Here is an 18,218-nt window from a genome sequence, read left to right as displayed (position 1 = left end):
ACTTAATATGTTTTGTGGGGAAATTCCAGCACCTTAAAACCACCTTTAACAACAACAACAACAAAAGTAAATGAACCGTGGCTGGGTAAATAAATCAGTGGTGAACACTTTATGGTGATAATTAAAAATTCTCAGCAAGGTGTTTGTGTTGGGACCCTGTAGCTACCAGATGATGAGTTTAAAGGTGACTGTCTCCCCCCCATAGTCACAAAGTGGATTCTGGGACAAGGGAGCTGATTCATCACCATGTGTTACTCCAGTTTTATGCAGATGAAAGGCAGTGATGTTTCACTGGTGTAAAACTGGGGTAACAGAGCACTGAATCAGGCTTTTCTATTTTTAACCATGGGAGACAGACACTGACATTTGATCTATGGAAAGGGAAATAAAATGTGCTCTGGCCCAGCAGCCTGCCAAAACCTAGCCTTTGCATTTCGCATAGATTGTTAAGAGAATTAATAGCATTAGCAGCCTCCGAGGAGATATGCTGCTTTCAGTTTTTCCAAGTGGGCGGGTGTTAAAGCAAGGTGGATGGTGGCAGGATTAATTTTTTTATTAAATGAAGCATTCAGCGTTCCAGCAAACAGCTTGCTACAAAGCTGAACAGTAGCTCTAGGGCTTGTGGAGTGGTGGAGGTGGTGGGGAGCCTTTGAATCACAGTCATTCTCTGCTGAGTTTACTGAAATGCGAAAGGATGACTCTTCGATTCAGCTTTCACCCACTGGGAGCCACGTCCCCTACCCCCACTCACATCTGATGTCAACTCTGCATTAAAGAATGTGTGTCAGTCGCAGGGCGAGAGAGGCAGTTTGAATATTCTGGTCAGAGACTACTTCTTTGTGAAGGCTGTTGAACGTTTTGAAACCAAATCGAGCTCCCTGGAAATACCTTTTGGTTTTGATATCTCTTCAAACTTGAATCATGTTCAGATTTTTAAAAAATTTATTATCTGAACTCAGGTCAGTTTCACTGAATCCATGGAATATTTTACCCTGCTTTCCGCTCATCTCTGACTTGTATTAGTCGGATAAACTAACTCACTTTCCTAAATAAATATATTTTTATAGGTCATTTGGCAGCTATCACTTCTTTTCCCCTGCTCAGCATTGAAACCTTTTAATCAAAAATCATCTTACCACATGTTTAGTTGAACTGCTATATTGTTTATTAGATTGTGAACAATAAGAATACATAGCATTTATTTATAGTCTTTCATCCTAAAATACTTTACATACTGATACACAGACTATACATGAATCACTTCATCCAGTGATGATGGGGAATGTCCTGTGGGGAATGAGTTGTGACAACTGTTTAACAATACACAAGATGTACATGTACACTTCTCTAGAACAGGAAGTGAAAAAATATTTTAGCCAGCTGGAGGGAATGTAGGTAGGTAGAATATAGTTTTCCAAGCTGGAGTTTAGCTAGGAGAAGCATTTCAACCAGCCATATTCCTACTTTTGTTAAAAGCACAAACAGGGTATTCAATGAGAAGAAGTAGGCCAGACCTTAGTTTCATATCTCATCCAAAGGACAGAGCCTTGAGTGGCTCAGTGCCCCTGGCCACCATGCTCAGGTAATGGATCAATTCTGATTCAGAGGAAAGAGTGGCACTTATTGGATCACCAACCTTATTGCTTGCAGAAATGTTCCTTATAAGAAGGTGGCTGCTAGGAATGGTTGATTATTGATTTACACTTAATTATATATTTACTCAGCCTGCCATTTTTGCACATAGCTAAGCTACATAATCACATGCACTCCTTCAAGTGATTGCCTATATTCACAGCTCACTAATGAGAGCGTATGTCCCATGACTTAGAGTTCAGAGACTTTGACCAGCAGTGGCCATGCAGTGCATGTGCACCTGGCAAGTCCTTGTGCTCCATGTTGAAGACATGAAAGGACAGGGTGCACCAACTGCCACTCAGTTCCTCTCACTGCCTTCTGAGACGGAGTGGCTTACTGGTTGTAGAGGCTCACTGTCCTTAGCTGCAACAGCCCCTGTTTTCTCTGGTTTTGTATTGTATAGTTAGTTCTAGTATAATTAGGCTGTTTACAGTTGCCCATTAGCAATTTCTTAAGTTTTCTTCTAGATTTACCATGATTAGACTTTTGGTACCAGAATGTTGCCACGGCTCCTGGATTCAAATACCGCCCCTCATGTGAGGGTACCATCTCTGTGAACAACATGCTCCTAAAATGCCTGTATTGCTTCAGGCATTGCACAGACTGGTAAAATGTGCAGAGCCCTTTTCCCCAGGGCTTGCAAAGACAGGGAGGCTCAACTGCAGATATATATCATGGGCAAATCCATGAGGCTGGAATCAAAACTCCAGATCATGGGTCCCCCATACATCACTAGCTCACTGACTCACAGGGCTTCACCTTTAGCCCTGGCTCCAAGATTGGCCAAACCCAACAAAAGACCATTATTAGAGAAGATACCAGGTGTGGGGAGCTCCACAGGTAGATCTCAAATGAAGATCTCCTCAAAAGGCAGACCTCCATCCCCGTGCTGCTTTTCCTTCGAGCCTTCGCAGCCCCATGCAGTTCCCACCAAAATTCACCCTCACCGTGGTGCTGAAGGCTCAGCACTGAAGTGACAGGCAGAAGAGCCATTGAGAGTAGCACCAAGACAAGCTTCCACTTTAGTTAGGAGGTTGGCCCCTTCAACCTTCCACTCTTCAACACTGGCACCATTGATTAGGCTATTCTGGCACCACAGCCTTGGGCACTGCAGACCACGGAACTGCCCACATTCTCAGCATTTGAGCCAGCACTGTTACCCAGGGATGCCACAGCATTTTCTTGGCCATTCTCCCCTCAACACCAGAGCATTTGATGTTTAAAGTGTCGATGGATCTTGTGGTCCTGCAGGAGTCAGAATCACCACTGCTCTCCACTTCCATTTCTCTAGTGGTGCTGGAACTTTCTTTGATTATGGCACTGAGTACCTTCAGGACCTCACCAATTAAGCCTAAGTTTACTGTACCACATATGGAGTGACAATGTTCTTTCTCGTCAGCTTCCTCAGTCGTATTGGACAATAGTCATGTCTTGGAGTATTCCCATATATATTCTTCCACGATGTCTCCTCTACCTTCTTTAGTCTCACAAACGTGTTCTAGAGTCTCTTCTCAAGACATACTGGGACACCTACCAACCAGATCATGAATCTTGGCCATTGGGTCCATAGCAGTCAATGTGTATGTGCCCATACTGATGACATTGGTCTGCTCAGGAGAGAGTTGATTACCAAGACAGGGACCACTAGCTTACCAAGACAAGGCCCTCCATATATAGCCACAGCCACACACCACCATTGTACTGATCTACTGCTTGGGAGTCAGTTAGTGGAACATGCACACGGAAAATCACTTGAAGGAAAACAGAGTTACTGACCTGTATAGCAGTGGTTCTCAAACTTTTGTAGTGGTGACCCCTTTCACCTAGCAAGCCTCTGAGTGCGACCCTTATTATAAATTCAAAACACTTTTAAATATATTTAACACCATTATAAATGCTGGAGGCAAAGCAGGGTTTGGGGTGGAGGCTGACAGCTCACGACCCCCCTCTCCCATGTAATAACCTCATGACCCCCTGAGGGGTCCCGACCCCCAGTTTGGGAACTCCTGCTGTATAGTAACTGGAGTTCTTTGAGATGTGTTCCCCATGTGTACATTTCATGACTTACCTTCCATCACTTCTACCTCAGAGCCTTTACTTCCAGAATTCTGTGGTTGAAAGGAAACTGAGTGGGCAGTTGGTGCGCTCCACCCTCATATGCCTTCATCGCAGAGCACAGAACCTCTCAGGACACATGCAAGACACGGAACTTGTGTGTGGTGCATTTGCGCCCCATTAGTGGAATGTGCATCTGACCAATATATCTTGAACTTCTGCTACTGTACAGGTAAGTAACTTTGCATTCCCATCACTGTTACAAGTATTTGTTGTGTCTTGTCTTAAATGCAATTTTAAACTCTGGGGTCAGGACTGTCTCTTCCTCTGTATTTGTGCAGTTCCCAGCACAATGGGGCATTGTTCCTTACTGGGGCTGCTGGCTGCTATTGTAATCCCAGAAAAAAATAACGTAGGTCTTCCAGCATCCAGCTTTTGCCAGGCCATTCTGACTTGAATGTCTGAAAGCTGCATTTTTGCTGGTACTCTTCCCTGATCATCCTAACTTTCAAATATTTTAGCTATCTATTTATGCAGTCCTTCTATGAAGCTCCTTCTGGGGATCTTTCTTGTGGAGAGTGCAGGAACAGAACATGCTGTACAAACACATGCAAATGCCTTATTGCCAAATCTTTTGTGCCTAGTGGTTGGCAAGTGCCAACTGACAGGTATTCACAAATTTGCAAAACCAATGCAGATTCAAAATGACTGGGGTAACTGTCAGCTGCGATTGTGCTATGCTGTAGGAAATACAACTCCTGTCAAGCACATTCAGCTGAGTAATGCTTCGCACCCAGGGTGTCCCTTTACACTTTCTCCCTGAAAGGTAAAAGGGCCTGACAGGGGTTGGTCCATTCCCATGTACATGGGGTTGGAGACAAGAAGCCTATGGCATTCATTGCCCTGGTAAGAGCCAGTCAGAATTAATATCTCTGCACTGCAACCTCTGGGGACAAGAAATTCCAAAGGGAGTTGGGATTGAAGCAAGGGTCATAACCTCCCCCACCAGGTCCCCCTCCTAACCTGCCTGTGGAATAGACACGGTGCACTGGATAATTCACATTCCATCATGCTAATATAGTGCAGCCTGCACCTGGTGCAGTCTTAAGTGAGCGCTAGGAAGCTAAGGGATTGCCCAGTGCTCCTCATGGGGCTGTGGGGCTCTGCATTGACGTTATTCAGGCCACTGCCCAGCTGGCTCAAAGGGAACAGACATATTTAAACTCTCTGGGCTTGTTTCCTGGCCCCAGTATATAAATAACTACCACTGAAGTAGCGTGTGTCATCATAACACCGGGAGAGCAGAATCTGAATGAAAAACAATGGCAACTCCCTCAGTAGCAGTTCCCCAGCACAGAGCTGTCTCTCTCAGATGCTCCTTCTCTCTTAGCTAGTTCTGTTTGATCAGTTGCTAGGCAAAGGCAGGTGTGTCAGCTGAAGAGTGGAAATTTCTATTCATCTTATAAATAGTTGAACAGCCCAGCTTGGTGAAATGTGAAACGAGCAAATATTCCATCTTATTCTTGTAGGGCAGATCAGGATTCAGTCTACAGTGCTGTCATGTCAACAGTGTCACCGCTGCTGTTCATGATGCCATGGTGCTATAAGTTATTCATGTGAACATAGCAAACAAAGGTTTAGCTTAACCAAGTGATGAACATTTCTCTACCTGCAACATTCTCCCCCTTTAGAAGCAAAAGGCTCAGAGGTCACTTAATCTATGACAGAAATCGATTGCACAGTCTTTAGGGTTAGTATGCTTTGCAAATAGAGCAATGTGTCTCTTACCAGTACTGAGTGCTTCAAGCACAGAGCTCCTTGGTAATAGAGGAAAATATCACTAAAAGCCTAATGCAACGTGACTAGTTTGTTTGAAATTTGCTAGGGAAAATTGTAAATTTCCCTTATGATCATGTTTATACACTTGCCTATTAACAGGCTTTTTCTTCTGCTCATCCTAATGCTTCTTGCCTCAGTACATTGACCCTGGTTCTCTAGTGTCTTAAGACAGATCCCCATTGGAGGGTTTAGTCACTGTGAGACTGTGATGAGCTTTTCATCTCTTTCTCACGGACGTAAACGTTTCTGCTCTTAAAAGGAAATGACTTAATATGCTGACTGTATTTCTGTATATCAGTCTAAAGATATGTTAAATGCCGTTTATTGTAGTTTCTCAATTCTAATTGGTTTAAAGGGTTTGTCTAACCCTGTGCTACTTACTGCCTGGAAAAGTATGTCACTGGATGACATTTCATGTACCTCAGAGAAGCATCATCATCTAGTGGTCAAAGCAGGGGGCTGTGAATGGGTATAGTCTTAATTCTGCCACTAATCCTCTAGCTGCTGTGGTGGAATCTTAATGTTTCTGTCTCAAGTTTCCATGTGATATGGGGACAATAATAATAAAACTGTAAAGCACTTTGCAGTCACACTAGATGCAAGATGCTTCATAAGTACAAATTATTATTTTCCTTATGTTATTTATTATCAGGCAATCTCTTGATCTGAGAATAATCACACCTCATCCAATTGAAAGCAGAAATACTACAACAATAGGTGGCGTACACATAGCTAGATGCTACCCTCGGTGACCAAAACAACAATGATTTAGCAATATCAACTAAAAACTGCCAACCATCATAATAGTTTGGTGTGAAAAAGGAAAAGTGATCCATTTGTTTAATTTTAATTAACTGTTTTATTAGTGAATTACAAGCACCTCTGCAGCAACAGTGAAAATGTAATGTCCCAGCCCAGAGCAGCAATGTATTGTTACGGAAGTGAGTTGTTGTAAGAATACATGGAGGATGGGCTAGGGAGTCTACTGTGATGAGGAAGTAAAAGATATATGTGGATGAAAAGCATACAATAAAATAGATTTTTATTTCTCCAGTGCACTCTCCTGTGCTTTGTCTCAATCTTTTGAGTCCACAGAAAAAAGCTAACTCCATCCTTTGCACATCAATTATTACACTCCATGTCAGCTCTCTAATGATCTGCTGGAGGTTGCCTAAGGATTGGAATTAATATAAACAACAACACCACTCTGCTTGGATATAGTGCTTTACACCTTCAAAGAGAGATGTTAGCATTAATTAAGCCTCACAGAACCCCTGCAAGGCAGATAAGTCTGTAGAGCAGCCAAGTGTGGTAGATGTTGGAACATGAAAACCTACAGTATGAGAGGGAAGAATAAACAATTTATAAGCACTTGTAGGTGATGAATCGTGATGGTACATCTCTAACTTGCAGCTCTCATTTACTGCTCCCCCACCCCGGCCCTTTGAAAGTTGTAGCAACATCTTGTCTCACCTATTGTACAATTTCATCTGTGCACCTAGGGCTAGATTTTGTAAACCTCATTAATTTTGCATGAATAGCCCCACTGAACTTAATGAGACTACTTGAATAAATGCTCACCAACATGAGCAGGGGTACACACACTAGTCCTTAGAAAGTGTGCCAATTAGCCACAAAGCCTTGGGACAGCATAACAATGAAATCACACTTTTATATAAAGCTACTGAAGTCCATTGCCCTTGAAACTCCTTGTTTATAACATGTAAAATGGTTAGCTACTCAGGGCAGCCAGGACTGTTGTAGAATGATAATCTGGTATAAAATAGTAAACAAGAGCTCACCCAACATACAGTTTCTGTACTTGTGATTTTAATGTTATGTTCTTTACTAGCCTGTAAACCAAGAACTGTGCTCTTCATTGCACATATTAATGACCGATGTGATATTTTTATGCGAGTGTTAATGTGGCATTGTGTTACGTTGGCTCATTTAGCCATATAAAGAAAAGTTAGTTGAAAGGTTTGCCTCATCACCTGAGATATTCCTTTGAGGAATGGTGTGCAGATTAGAGATGCTGTTTGAAATGGACCTAAATCTTGGTGAGGCTTGGAAAATGAATTGTTACAAGGGATTCAGTTTAACTATTAGGTAATATGTATCTTGCAGCAGGAAAAAGGAAATTGTAATTTCCTTAAAACTTCAAAGGAAGGAAGCTTTCTAATAAAAAGCTGATACATACCTTTGCACAACACTACGGATTTCATCTCTTTTGCCATCATGTTACCTCAGATCAAAGGAGATATGAGCTATTCCTGAGGGAAGCCCTCTGCAAGGGACACATTTCTCCCAGGTGAATGTCACAGGTATACTGGCCCTAACAGAAATGGATACAGATATCAGGGAGCCTCCTCTCCAAGATCTGATAAGGTCATTGTGTTTCCCCAAGTTTAGCCCTTATAAATGAAGATAAGGTTATAGATCTCTTTGTAGGTGCCCTATCAGGCAGATATTGTTTGACAAAGCTGGGCCAATGCTCTAAAAATTGTCTGTGACTACTCATCTAAATTTTAAAAATAAATTCTTTAAAACACATTTGCATATCTTCTGTGTTTGTTTCAAACTAATATTCAGGAAAGTTCACAGAATCGGCTCATTTTAAACAGACATTGAATGTGAGTATTTGCTCCAGCAATGTGCTCCTAAGAATTATATCATCCACTCCTCAGGTACCATGGGGATTAGGGTGGCATAAGATCATCCTAAATAGACAGGAACAAGCTCAAGAAAACTAACTACATGACCCATTTGTCTCACCAAGCTACTGAATACAGCTCAACTTTCAAAGATTGTTGTGTGTAGTCAAACTACCACAGACCAAGGATTAATATATTTTTAAAAAAGATATTCGCTGAATAACTTTGAATAATGAATGAAGATTGCAATCTGCTCATGGACAAATTGAGAACCAAAAGAGAGGCAATAAGCATTAAAGAAATCATTTGCTAAGAATTATTTGCAGAGTTCAAATGTCTTACATCTTTTATGTGTGGTTTCCCCTGGTATCTTCCATTAGGTTTGTATTTTGTTGTATGCCATCTGAAATCTGACCATAAATGTAGCTATGCAGAGACCTTCAGAAACCTCTTTGCTAAGGGGGTGCTTAAAACCATGAAAAACCCATAGACACACCACACAGTTGTGTGTTTGCCTACTTAATCAAAACTGAGCAATCATACAAATCTCAGGTGGGGCTGGGCCAGGAAATTATTTCTTTCTTATAGGGTCTCCCTGTATACCAAGCTCCAGGCTTCCCCTTCCTTTTAGTTGTTGTTGGGGTAGCTGGTGACCTTCCACTACCCATGGCTTCCTAATGTATTTAGAGGGTGCCGGGCTGTAATTTGTGCACCTATTTCAGTAGCAGAAAAACAAGCAAAGAAAAATCAGTGAAACTTCTGAAAATATGTAACTGGAGTATTCATAGCTTCATTAATGAAGTCAAGCCCCAAAGAATTCAGTGACTGCTTGTCTCAAGATCTGGAACTAGCTTCTTGGAGATCCTGCACATGCTCAGATACAGCACAATGGCTAATGCAGGGCCACATGGTTCATTTCAGATAATGTCAGGTAAGAAATGCCCTCATCTTCTCTTTTTATCTTTAATGAACAATAGAAAAGTATTGGGCAGAGGGCACTAAGGTCCAGCCCCACTGAAGTCAATGAAAAGACTCCCTTAGGCCCTTAACAGCTTTATATTGTAGGTTTCACTATACCTGGAAGTAGTGCTCACTGTGGCCTTGTCTACACTACAAAATTAAGTCGACTTAAGTCAAGTCAACATACAGTCACCGCACTAATTAAAGCAGTAGCTCACACGCACACTATGCTCCTTCTGTTGGCGATGCGCATCCTCGCCAGGAACGCTTGCACCGACTGAACTGAGCCATTGTGAGGCACTGACGCCTGGAGCCTGCCCCCACCCCTGGGACTGACAGCCCGAGCTGTCAGACAGGCAAGGGGTTCACCGCTGGAGCCCTCACCATGGGGCTGACAGGCTAAGCCATGCACTGGTGAGCCATGCACTGCTGGGCTGACAGCCAACAGGTGATATAAGTAATGTGTCTATGGAGATGCTGTGTTGCCCTAACTACATCGACCTAAGTGCTTCATCTCTCACGGAGGTGGAGTTATTAAGTTGAAGTAGTGAGCGACTTATATCGGTGGGGGCACCATTGTAGTGTAGACACTTACAGAGTTACAGAGTAACAGCCGTGTTAGTCTGTATTCGCAAAAAGAAAAGGAGTACTTGTGGCACTTTAGAGACTAACCAATTTATTTGAGCATGAGCTTTCGTGAGCTAGTGAGCTGTAGCTCACGAAAGCTCATGCTCAAATAAATTGGTTAGTCTCTAAGGTGCCACAAGTACTCCTTTTCTTTTTACAGAGTTAGGTTGAGGTAAGCTGCCTTATATTGACCTAACTCTGGAGTATACAAGGCCTGTCTGTGTCTGTTTCAGGTTTCACTGTAAGAAAGGCTTCTATTGTAACCATATGTACCTCTCCATGCTCCTAGTTTTTGCATGCATCACAACATGACAAGTGTAAGAAACAAACTGCAACAGTTTTTATCAGCGACAGACATACACAGCGCTGTCTTGCCATAGAGTAGCAACTCAGACTTCCTCTTGTTCAAACCATGCAAAATACACTTACGTGTGTTGTTAGCGGGCTTATTCCTTCACCCACTTACTTCCCTGGTCCTTCTCGCATGAACAGAGAGCAACAGTACCCGAAGTCCAAAGGTGCAAACAATTCAATGTTTATTGGGGTGAATTTCCAGCAAGCATGATTCCAGTTTCCTTCCTCTCAGCTCTGACACCAGAGGCTTACCTGTGTTCCTGTTCCCATTTCCCCCTTTAGCTAAACATGATTCCAATTCCCCCCCCACCATTCCTGCCCCTCCCCCCACTTCCTGATTGACTGCAGACTACATAGTAAAACTTGAGTTCTGCTTAGCTATACCTTAACCAATCATTTTACTGGTTTCAGAGTAGCAGCTGTGTTAGTCTGTCTTCGCAAAAAGAAAAGGAGTACTTGTGGCACCTTAGCGACTAACAAATTTATCTGAGCATAAGCTTTCGTGAGCTACTGCTCACTTCATTGGATGCAATCATTTTACTGAAATTAAACCAACCAATTAAACTAAACTCACATATTGTAACATGATTATTTAACCAATTATATCCCAGCACCTTAATTAGTTTACACATAGCAAAATTAATTATACAGCAGACAGAAACAATCACAGAACCAGACAGAGATTATACAGACAAACAACAGGGAAATGGGGACTACAATGATAGAACAACACAGAAGTGAGGATTTCACATCCCAGCTATTGATAAGTGAGTTCTTGCCAGACAGGATGCTATCAAACTAAGTTTCCTTTTACTTTTTCTAGGCACTTCCCTTTCTCTGGAGGCGATAGGCATTATCAAGACAGGATTGTATTCCTAACAGCCCAATAGCACCTTATTTCAATGTGACCAGGTTGGAATGTGAGGATGTGACCATTCGCTTCCCGGCTTATGGCTGCCTCTGCTGCTTAGCCAAAGGCCTTAGCCTAAGAACAGGGCCTCAGACTGTCACAGTAAGAGAAGGCCCTTACACCAGCAGACAGTGATTTTGATTCTCTCTTTTATACCTCTAGAACTAGCCAAGTGATAAGAATACACCTAAATTCTTAGAGTATAGGCCTTTACAGGCAGGCCTGAATATCTATATCCTAACATGTGTTACAGTAGCACCTGGCGGAAACTGGAGCCCCATTGTGCTAGGCACGGTTCTGACACACAGGAAGCCAGTTAGGCTGTCAATTCTTCAAAGTATAAGGGAAAAAACAGAAAGGAAATACTATTATTGTTATCATCCCCATTTTACAGTCAGTAAACTGAGGCACAGAGGCAAAATGACTTTGCCCAGGGTCACACAGGAAGTCTGTGGCAATGCCAGGAGTTGAATCCAGCTCCCAGTCCAATGTCTTAACCACATGATCGTTCTTCTTGTTTCTTTGTTCATTATATAATTTCCAGGGCCAAACTCTCAGTGGCTTTTTTGTGCCCCCTCAGGCAATAGCTCAGAGTCTAACTGATCATCATATTTGGGATTGGGAAGGAATTTTCCCCCAGGTCAGACTGGCAGTGACTATAAGGGGGTTTCTTGTGGAGCATGGGGGTGCAGTTTACTTGTCTGGATTATCTGGGTGTCTCTCATGCTAACCAAATCCCTGCCATTGCGGGAGGTCTGTGATATAAAGGAGGTCAGCCTAGATGATCTGGTGGTCTCTCCAAGTCTTTGACTCAGAACTAATCTATATTTATAACCTAGCCACACGTACCATGGAACAATTCTGCTGTGATGCTGGCGTGTACAGAGAGTAACTGAGCTATTTCAAAGGAGTTACTTTGGATTCACTGCTGTAAATAAGAGCAGAATTTGATCTTGTGTATATCACATAAAGACATCATTTTTTCATGTGTTACAAACCTGATTTCAGAAAATCAATTTATGTGTTTGTGTTACTTACAAATACTTCCTAGATGAGTCAATGTGTCCTGGCAGAGAAGAGAAGTGCAGGAAATAGATTTTCTTCTTGCTTTAGAGAAAAGGCAATCAGAGTAATAGAAAAATAAGGCTGGATGGGACCACGAGAAGTCACAGTCTAGCCCCCTGTGCTCAGGCAGGACCAAGTAAACATAGACCATCCCTGACAGATGTTTGTCCAACCTGTTCTTTAAAACCTTCAGTGATGGGGATTCCAGTAACTCCCTTGGAAATCTATTCCACAGTTTAACTACCCTTATAGTTAGAAAGTTTGTCCTCATAGCTAAATCTCCCTTGCTGCAGATTAAGCCCACTACTTCTTGTCCTCCCTTCAGTGGACATGGGGAACAACTGATCACAGTTCTCTTTATAAAAGCCCTTAACATATTTGAAGACTCGTCAGGTCTACCCTCCATCTTCTTTTTCTCAAAACTACATATACCCTGTTTTGTTAACCTTTTCTCATAGGTTTTCTAAACTTATTATTTTTGATGCTCTTCTCTGAACTCCCTCCAATTTGTACACATTTTTCCTAGTGTGGTGCCCAGAATTAAACACAGTCCTCCAGCTGAGGCTTCATCAGTGCCAAATAGGGTAGGACAATTATCTCGTCTTACATACAATACTCCAGAATGATTAGCCTTTTTCATAGCTGAATCACATTTAATTTGTGATCCAGTATAACTCCAGATTCTTTTCAGCAGTGCTACCACCTAGCCAGTTATTCCCCATTTTGTAGCTGTGAACTTGACTTTTTCTTCCTAAAGATAAGTGCAAAGTACTTCACTTGTTGTTCATTTCAGACTAATACTCCAATTTGTCAAGGTCATTCTGAATTCTAATTCAGTCCTTCAAAGTGGTTGCAATTCCTCCCAGCTTGGTGTCATCTGCAAATTTATCAAGCACAGGCTCCACTCCATTATCAAAGTCATTGATGAAAATACTGACTAGTACTGGACCCAGGACTTACCCTGGTGGGACCCCACTAGATACACCCTCCCAGTTGGACAGCAAACCATTGATAACTACTCTGTGTATGGTCTTTCAACCAGTTATGCGCACACTTTATAATAAGTTCATCTAGACCACATTTCCCTAGTTTGAGAATGTGTGGGATTGTGTCAAAAGCTTTACTAAAATCAAGATATATCACATCTATTCATTCCCCCCCACCCTGATCTATTAGGCCGGTAACTCTGATAAAGGCAGAAATTAGGTGCAAAATCAATGTAATGATAATACAGAGGAGAAAGAACATACATCCAGATTAAATGAGAGTTAGTTAATCTTTTTGCCTTATTCACTACACTGGAGGGAAATAGGAGTGTTTCATTTTCAGTCCCTTATCTTCCATCATCATGAGTATGATATTATGCACACCACATCCTCTCTGGGTGCAATAAATAATAGGTATAAGTAAGTTGATCAATTTGGGGGCTACTAACCTTGACAAGGTCCCTTTAAGGAACGGCTTTTATGGTGGCATGATGAGTTACTGTGCAGTCTGTGTATGCAAATCAGCCAGTTGGCTGCAAAGAGAACTCACTGGTTCATGAAGAAAGATTTTACTATTTAAAGGCTTCTTTTCCTCTCCAATTCTCTTTGTGTTGTGTTACACAATAAGCCAATTTAGCCTCAGGTCATAGAACAGTGGAATAAAAGGAGCTCCACTTGCCGTATGCAGCAAATGGTGTATCAGCGAGACGCTGGTGTTATAATAGTCAACTGGGTAGTAAGTAATGTATAGCTAGTTCACTATCTGCAAATCTCTATTTTAAAATATACCGACTCTAGCACTACAAAGCTTTATATGGCATCTGATGCCAGGTAATTAGATTCTACCTCAGCTCCGCTGGAATCAGCCTTAAACGTCTCTTTTGTACGGCACTCGGATAACTTGCCACCCAGTGGTGCCTATAGAACGCCCGCTGCCCACGGAAGGCCGTGGTGCCTCTGCAGCACCACTTCTCTCTCCTCTCTGGAACCCCGTGGGTGCCATCCTGCTTGGGATCAGGGGAGTCAGAGCCCTGTGGAGATTTGTAGGCTGGCTTGGGGGGGCAGGTGGGGACAGAGATCATGTCTGTGCTCCACAGCTCTCTGCTCTTCAGGCCAGCTGGATTTCACGTGGGCATCCATCCAGCAGTTCATACAGCACAGATCTTTGTTACTGCCCCGTTGACCCTCTCCAATCCTGCAACAAAGCAGTTATGAGGCAGCCCATACCAATGGCAGCATACCTCCTGCAGGAGCCATGCTGACAGGAGGTATGGTTAGCAGGCAAAGCATCCCTGAGAGGCAGCCATGCATGCAGGATGACTCCTACCTCCATCTCTCTAGGAGAACCTTTCCCCATGGATTCCCTGAACTCAAACCTTGAGCAGATGCTTTGCATGAAACCATGTTGGGGGATCCTCACATTGTGTATTTTTTTTCAGAGGAAAGGCCAAATTTAGCTTTCTGTTCCCGAGACTATTAAATCTTCCGTGCTCTGTGACAACAATCAAGAATCACAGAAAGAGCTGTTTTTTTCCCCTAACACTGAACAAGGAACTGTATTAAAATAAGGAAAACAGAGTTATCCCTAAATTTTCTTTTTCTGCTTGAATATACAGCTTCTGTCTATAAACTTTTCTAGCCCCGCTCCCGTGTGGCTTCCTGCCACAGATTAAAAAACAAAAACAAACAAACAACAAACCAGTACATGTAGCCTCACAAGGCCCTCATTCTGCCACCCTTAGTTATCTATGGATTAAGGGGGCTGTATCAGACCTTAAGTGTAGTGAATTTGCTGATTTCAGCAGATATTTGTCCACATCACAAAGCCAACTCCCACCTGGCATAGCTCACACCTCACCTCACCTGGCATAGCTTACACCTCACACGGTTTGGCATAACCGGTGCTCCATTTCAGGAGCAGCCCTGGATAAATAGAGCAGGTCAGAGATGCACTATGCGTGAAATACAAGACTTTTATGGACAGTCACCTTTGAGATACACCTTTGTGTTGTTAACATTCATAATACCAGCCACCTCCTTATCTTTGTGTCTCTTACAAACATGACCCTGGGTAGACAGTCTCAGATAATGCAAAGATAGCATTTAAAAAAAAAACGAAATGGGGTCAATGAATATGCTTACAGTTCTGGCACCCATTCAGATGAGAATTATTTCAGCTAGCTTTATTTGATCTTGTATATTGAGTCATCAAAACAAATGTGACACAAGGTCAATTCCTGCTATAATTATTTAACAACGTGTCATTTCAGAAGTTCTGTTTTCCATTGTATCAGCTTTTTTTAAAGGGATACACCCTGACTGCTCAAACACTTGGTGAACTCTGCCTCATCTATCCTCCTGACAAGCACCCAAAGTGTAAGAATTCATCAGCTAATGAAATTAATGCTGATGTATGAAATTTTCATTGTTTTTTTGACCTGTCACATCACAAATAATTTTACATCAGGCTGCAAACAAAGAGGTTTTTTTTTAAAAAAAATCTTGATAGGTACAAGAGGTATTTTATTTCACAAGCAAAAAATGAGCCATAGCAGTGCTGTGTGTTCCCCCAGTGCTTCCAAGGGTAGATAAAACCCAACAGAAAAACCACGGCTAAAGACCTATTAATCGTATTATAAAACTGGATTACTCTCATTAGCAGTAATATATATTTTTGGTCTTTGAGGGGATCGACACAATTTGACGTGGTTGGATAAAACCCCTTTGATCTTTAAACTGCATGCACTTACACAAAGGAAAATCTCTAAGTTATAACTAGATGAGTGGCACAGGCATTTTCCTCATTTCCGCTTTATGCCTTTCAGCATGTGACGTTAATGGGCTCTAGCTCTTATGCTGATGACATTAAAACAATGCTGTAACAGAATCAAAGCAAATGAGAATACTCGCCAGACTTCGAGTTACTTCCCGTTGTTTTCCTGAATATTTTTCTTTCCCTCCTTTCTAAAAAGGCACAGCGAACCTTTAAAAATGTGGAGCTGCTTTCAGATTTGCTATTGTCATCAAATCAATTTGGAACCAAGTCCTACCTTCCCATCTATTCTAATTTCAGCATACAATCTCTGCTGGCTCACTGCCAGAACGGAACTCAGGAAATGATAAATACTCATTTATTTGCAGTTACACAGATTTGCCTGGGACAGGCGGATCAGGGCTGCAACCCCAAAACTTAATGCACATTTACACATTAATTAACGGCCAGAGCCAATATTTGTGTGCAGTATGCTGACATGACATAGTGGACAAAGGACATAAATGAGACATGCTCTTGAAGCAGACTGAAGCTCTGAGTCTTGTCTGCCTGCCCCACGTTTATCCCTTCCCACCGAAGTAACTATGCACAATAGGAATACAAAATTAGGTTGTACTAATCTGATTTGAAACAAACAGACCACAGCCAGATACCACATATCTCAAAAATATGTCTTAGGAGTTGGTTATGATAAATATTAGGCATGCCTATAGGTTACTAATTATCTTGCTCTGCTGCTATAAATGGCAGCAAAATACAAAAGGAAAATAAACAATTTACACTCACTTGTTTGGCTGGGATTTGTAGCTAGCTACAGGGAACTGTTTTTGCTCAGCTTATCCCAGGATATTTCGAATGGATGGGTGAATTAATAAGAGTAGAGGATCTTTGCATATAATTAAAATATAATATCCCTCTTGGAGGTTATTTGAAGACTGGGTGTTTTGCAAAGGGTGAATCTGTAGCATGGATAAATATTTCACAACGCTGTTTGATTTTATTTCCTTTTTTATTTTTGGTGCTTCTGGAGCTCTGAGGCTGGTGTGTAAGATATTAGCCTGCTGCTAACAAAGCAGCATTATCAAGATGTTGAAGAAAGAGTGTCAGCTCTGAGAAAAATGCTGCCAACCAGCGCTTGATGCAATGCAGGGAACCCTAAAAGCTGAGGTGAGGCTGATAACAGAGAGGCTCAAATTTTTCATTCAAATTTATTGATACTTAAAAGTTAATTAAAGAGCAATTGTTTGTTTAAAGACTAATTACTGAACTCTAACAAACACTGAACACAAAAGAAAGAATGAAGGGCTTTGTAATTAACTCAAAACCGTGTAAAATATCTGATGCATAATGACAATACTAAAAATTGTCTCATTTTCAACAACATTAAATAAAAGTGTGTTACATACATTTGGGTAATATATAGGCCAGATTCTTTGTTGTGCTCAGTTTCTGCTCAGCAAAGCTGGTTGTGGGGCTGTCAGAGAGCTTACGATAACTCCTTGATTCTCTTCCCTGATCCCAACACAGGCTAGAGCAGCCTGGGGACTCCTCTAGCTTATGCCAGATAGCTATAGTCCCTAGAGGGCCACCTATAAAGTGGGAATAGCTGGAGCTCATCATGCTCTGGCAATTGCTCCCCTACTCCAGTATACCCCTCACCACCCTTATCCCCTGCATTGGAGGCTAGACGGAGGCTAACTATGTTATGTCTATGCCTGTTGGGGGCTCCCCCAGATAGGGAGTTATGGGGAGTCTCTGCTCTGTTTGCCACATGAGTGTCTCCCAGGGAGTAGAGTGGACCAGATATCCGGAATCTTATGAGTTTAATGATTTATGAGTTTAATGTTATATATACTGGATGGATCAGAAACCCCCATACTGCAGTCCATACAAATATGTAACATTTAAAAATACATACATGGTATCTATATGAAACTAGAGCTGCATGAAACATTTTTGGCAAACAGTAAGTTCATGGCAAAAGAACATTTTTCAGGACACCAAAACAATAGCTATGACCAGCTGCAGTGTGTAGTCTAAATGTAGCTGCATGCCACAGTGAAAAGCAGGCTGCATCCTATACGAGTGAAAGGCTCTGATAGAGAGGAGGCATCAGGGAAAGGCCTCAGCAGCTTTCTGTTGCCAGAGCTTTTCACTGCAGTGAAGAGAGGCTCTGCTGAGAGAAGGGAGTGGGATTGCCTCTCCTGTGCCAGAGTCTTTTCCTGCAGCAGGGAAGGACTTCAGTAGCAGGGAGGCAGCAGGATACTACATTGCTAAAAATAGCAGCACAGATGGAGACCAACAGCTTGGGTGAGTGGAAAGCCATGTATGGAATGTACTTCTACATACCCACACCCTTC

General features: G+C 42.1%; 1 long non-coding RNA gene across 1 annotated transcript in view; it reads left to right on the top strand.

The window, feature by feature from the left end:
• Positions 1-18,218, top strand: part of LOC140905040 (uncharacterized) — a 49,555-nt gene that overhangs the window by 13,603 nt on the left and 17,734 nt on the right. The window contains exon 2 of the long non-coding RNA XR_012156720.1: positions 3,725-3,922. This is a non-coding gene — a long non-coding RNA (uncharacterized lncRNA). The remainder of the gene's footprint in view (positions 1-3,724; positions 3,923-18,218) is intronic.

Source organism: Lepidochelys kempii, chromosome 1 (genome assembly GCF_965140265.1).
Source record: "Lepidochelys kempii isolate rLepKem1 chromosome 1, rLepKem1.hap2, whole genome shotgun sequence".
Taxonomy (NCBI): domain Eukaryota; kingdom Metazoa; phylum Chordata; order Testudines; family Cheloniidae; genus Lepidochelys; species Lepidochelys kempii.
This window is presented reverse-complemented; position numbering and strand designations above follow the sequence as displayed.